We start from the raw sequence: 5,000 nt of genomic DNA, 5'->3' as shown, positions 1-5,000 counted from the left end.
ACCCCAAAAAAAAACAAGCCAAACTATGCTACTTTAGCATATCAGTACCTGTCTGACATAATTATGTGCAATGATAAAGCTCCATTACCTGTGAAATCAATGCCGTTGCTTTTAATACACAGATGTTCTTTGCGTAATGAAGATTCATGCCTCGTGGACGATTAATTTTTTGCCGTGACCGTGACGGATCGTTCCGGATAAGAGTGTGTGGCAGTCGCGTGTGTGTCTCTTTAGAGGTGTCTGTTCTCTTTCATTTCAAGTCGGAAAGTTACATGTGACCCTCGTGGGCAGATGTGTCTGTGCTGTTTCTATGGAAACGTGTGTGCGTGTGTGCGTGTGCGTGTGCGCTCGCGTGTGTGCGTGTGTGTGTGTGTGTGTGTGTGTGTGTGTGTGTGTGCGCATGTGTCCGTGTGCGCGCGTGTGTGTGTGTGCGTGCATGCATGCGTGTATTGCGAGCCTCTACAGCAACTCTCCGGTTCAATGAAGCACCGTGACATCCACCAGAATAGGTTGTTGGGAGCGTCGTGGCGACATGCGTTCCACATCCCAAACGGAATGTGACTTTCATCAGAGGCCGAGCTTTGCTTTCACAAAAGAATATATTTCTTCCCTCCCCTAGTGAATGACTTCACACCACTGCTGCATTTGAATTGTGAATCCAATCCTATCCACTCTGCGGTGGACTTGGGAAATGTACTCAATTTGCAGCCCATTGAAATCCCATCACCTCGCGTTCACAGTGTACACAACACCAAGCCACAGGAAAAAAAGTACGGACCGCGATAGAATATCTTATGAGATCCGTCGGTTCTCATACAACACAACCTATCCCAGCTGCTCGACTGGTTAGACACACAGCACAGACCCACTGACGGACAGGAAGTGGCACTGAATAAAGTAACAGAGAGTGACAAGAACCAGAAAGAACAGGACAAGTCGCCTCAGTGATCAGTTTCTTCGTCAAGGCAGCACGAGACCCTGAACTCTAAATAACCCAGATCCTCCCCCACGCATTCCCTTCTCCGCGCTCAGGCATTGTATAGACATGGGAATTGATTGACAGGTACAAATTGTCTTTACTCTACTGTCTTGGCATGATTGTCTGTGTCTGTGACATCATTGGCACTCGGACAAATTCCAATTGTTTCCTAACGTTATTGATTGCCAATGAATTATGATTTTAATTGAATTAGCCTCCAGCATAACCATGGAAACGACGAGTAGCTAAATGGAAGAAGAGCTCTTGCAAAATAGCTCTGCTTCGGTGTCTGCTGCGTGCGTGCGTGTGTGTGTGTGTATGTGTGTGTGTGACTACCTGTGTGACATTTCCCGGTAAGCACTTTCGGATGTTCCCTGGGTCTCCGTCGACAGCCACCCACCCCGTCCCCCGCCAAGCAGTTCCATTGTCAGTCAGGTGGTGCTGCAGGGGTGGGAAGGAGGGCCTGACTCACCTCTCACACCGCCACAGGGGCGCCGTGACCCGGGTCCACCAGGCCCTCCGGCAGGCAGCTCCACCGCCTCAGAACAACCCCTGCACTTTGATTTGGTGTCATACATTATTTATGTGATGAAGTGTCGGATCAGGTGTGTTGTTTTCGCAGTTGTCTTGTTGTAAGGAACGGTATTTCCCTTTCCGCTTGGGCACACACTGACCCAGAGCACTGGACCCGTGTCCCGATAACCTCTCGCACGAAGGCTTTGATCGGAATCTGACAGGAACATCAAGGCGCGGTGGTCTCTGCCGTCTTTGGATTCCGGACGAGGTCTATAAATCCTCCTCATCCATCAACTCCTCCATCCGTCCATCCACCCGGTTTTCCATTTTCCAAATATACCCTCAGAGAACACGAGGCAATGACTTGTCTCCAGCCGGCGTAATAGAAAAGTTCGGTGACACTGACAGGGAATATGTAGGCCACTGTAGCATGGCCCTGCTGGGACACAAACAGAGTGTGTGTGTGTGTGTGTGTGTGTGTCTCTGCGGTGTCTGTGTGTGTGTCTGCGATGTGTGTGTATGTGTCTCTGCAATGTCTGTGTCTGTGTGTGTGTGTGTGCGTGTGCGTGTGCGTGTGTGTGTGTGTGCGTGTGTGTGTGTGCGTGTGTGCGTGCGTGTGTGTGTGTGTGAATGAGGAGTTGATTAATGTGCTGTCTCCTGTGGCAGCTGTCTCAGGCCTGGAGATGGGGTGAGCCCCCTCATATGCCACATCCCCATCCAGCTCCCCATCACAATGCCACAGCCCTAATCACAATATGTTCCACTGAAAAGGTGTGAGGTGGGGCTTTTTTCCTTCCCTTATCCATTCTATTTCCTTTGCCCCGATGATTCCTGTTCCCTGGCGTCAAATTGTTATTTGTTACCCTGCCAGTTTGATGTCATACCATATGCTTTGTAGAATCCCAAAGAAGCCGCAGTGAAAACGAACGGCTGTTTTTTCCTCCCGCTCTTTGTATGCTTGCCGGACAAATGTGGACAAGACAGAATTTGACGTTCAGAATTCAGTTCATAGACCCATTGTTTCCTCTATATGCATGTATTGGTGGCGGGCCGCCACGAATGAATTTCCTCCGCCACTAATTGATTCAGTCCACTAAAAAATAAAAAAATAAAAATCCACCTCTGAACATTTTAGCTGATTAAAATATATCTGATCCTAGATCAGCGCTATAATGGATGTTGACTAAAAGTGCACCTAAATCCACGCCCATCTCTCTCTAACCGCTGATCCAAAATCAGATTAATGACATTAAACATTCAGTTGACAACGTGACACAAGGGCTACTCCTGATTGGTCTAAATGTGAACCATCTAAGGGGGTGTTCACACTTGACGTCTTATTTTTAGAAAAAAGCGCCGCCTTCAGCGCCTTTTCGCCGTCTTTTTACATACGGTACAACCCATGGGAAAAAAGCACAGCCTTCACCGCCTTTTTCCCAGAATGCATTTCGCACCGGCTAGCAGCGGGCAATTTAAATCGTCCATTTTAACCTCCATTGGCTAAAAGCTGTAATTTTGGCAATACAAGTGTTAACATGTAATTTTATGAAGTTTTAATATGTTTTCAGGCGAGAAAGTAACCATATATATTCCCAAAATGTGTCCAGTTTATCAAAATAACCTGTATATATATATATATGATCTGACGGTTTTTATTCGCTAGCTGCGTTCGTAAATTCGCCCTGGAAATCTGATCAGCACTCATGGAATGCCTCTTGTCCAATCAAATTACCTGGTCCCTTTATGACGTTGAACCCAGTGTGCGCTCCGGCGCTCTCAGAGCGAATTTACGAGCGCACCCTGCGTTGCTCCCTTCAATGCGGAGAAACATCGTAACATAATTATAACAAGTTGTAAAATGATTTGGGGGGCCAATATCTTTAGCTAGCTAAAGTAACTAGTTTACTTTATTGTTAACAGTTGGTAAAAATCAGCAATAACATCGTGCTCTGCAGCAAGCACAATTACAACCCAACTGAAGCCACAATACTGGGACCATTCGTGACTGACAGTCAGTCAAATACTAGGTGAATATGTAATAAACTTGGATTTCATGCATTTCAAGTGGCATCTTTGTAATCATTACGATGTAGTCATGTCTAAGAGGCAGACAAGGCTTCCCTTTTACTCCCCGAGGCTACGACTATTACCAAGTCTATCGCTGGGTATATTTGCAAGGTGTGTTGTGTTGAACTGGGTATATTTGCAACAGTGTTGCGGAAAATGAAGATTTCTGCCGAATGCTGCTAACACTGGAACCACGTTATGAAACACCAGTAGCAATCACGAGTTGTTCTACATCCTACAACATGTGCTACATTGTGCTACATCTTGATGGGTCTGACATCTTGGAGCACCGGTTGTTGGGAAGTTGGTTACTAGGGAAGGTACTCTCCTCGTCCTGATTTGTCAGCTGTCAGAAAGGCGCTTGACGACACACAGCGTCTTTCTGAAAAGTTAAATAAATTCAACTGAAAAAGACGGCGGCAGCTGCGCTTTTCTCACGCTTTTTAAAAAGCGGCAGTTTTTCCCTTTTCCCATAGGGTTGTATGTAAAAAGGCGCTGATTGCGCAAGTTGGAAATACTCGGAAACTTTCGCCAAGTTGGACATACTTTTCCTGTTGTGTTTGAGACGGAGCCAGACTGCTCGTTTGGAAGGACATTGGATCCGTGAGTAACGTAAACCTTCAGAGCTGATGGATGGAAACCGGTATCACAAGTTTATATTCTGTATATATGTTGTTGTTTTTTGCCATCCTCCCTCTATAAAATAAAATAAAGTCCATTCATTCATTCATAGTTTTGGTTGAAATTAGGTCGTTGCACGCGGGAAAAAAAATCACGCGCTGCGCTCGCGGACAGGGCTCTCCGCCACTAATGTAAAGATTCCTGGAGGAAACACTGCATAGACCGACTCGAGGCATGTCGCTCTGAAAGCGCCACTTTCCAATTACAATTTCTGTCAGTACACATAATTAGAACTCAATAATTAGAACTATATTTTTTCTCTCGCAGATAACATCCCTAGGTGTGAGCGGCTTACTTAGGCTTCATCCTACTGTTCTTGCCAGGGGTGTGATTGTCAAGGATATTCATAGTAATACAGTTTGAGTGGTGTGTTGTCATTGGGCACAACTAAAACATTAATTACCCAGTGGCGGTGTGACCTTGAAGGCCTTCTCACTGGCCTTTCTGCCCCCCTGAATGACCATTAACACCCCACATGGCTCGGTTAATTAGCTACAATCAATCAGATGGACAGTAATTAATTGAGGTTTATATAAAAAATAAAAAATAAAGTTTCCTGACACCCTGTACGTGAATAACAGCTGACGTGTGAAACAGTCTTCTCTCTTTTCTTCTTCTCTATATCTTGCTTCTCTCTCACACGCTCCCTCTCTTTCTCTCTCTCTCACACGCTCACTCTCCCTCTCTTGCTTCTCTCTCACACGCTCCCTCTCCCTCTCTTTCTCTCTCTCTCACACGCTCCCTCTCCCTCTCTTTC

At 46.0% G+C, this 5,000-nt stretch overlaps 1 protein-coding gene across 1 annotated transcript in view; it reads left to right on the top strand.

Moving 5' to 3' along the window:
* pigk (phosphatidylinositol glycan anchor biosynthesis, class K) overlaps positions 1–5,000 on the top strand; it is a 22,099-nt gene that overhangs the window by 13,030 nt on the left and 4,069 nt on the right. The window lies entirely within an intron of this gene.

This window comes from Nansenia antarctica (genome assembly GCF_963989245.1).
Source record: "Nansenia antarctica genome assembly, chromosome: 16".
NCBI classification, from domain to species: domain Eukaryota; kingdom Metazoa; phylum Chordata; class Actinopteri; order Argentiniformes; family Microstomatidae; genus Nansenia; species Nansenia antarctica.
The sequence above is the reverse complement of the archived record's forward strand: the minus strand, read 5'-3'. Positions and strand labels throughout refer to the sequence as shown.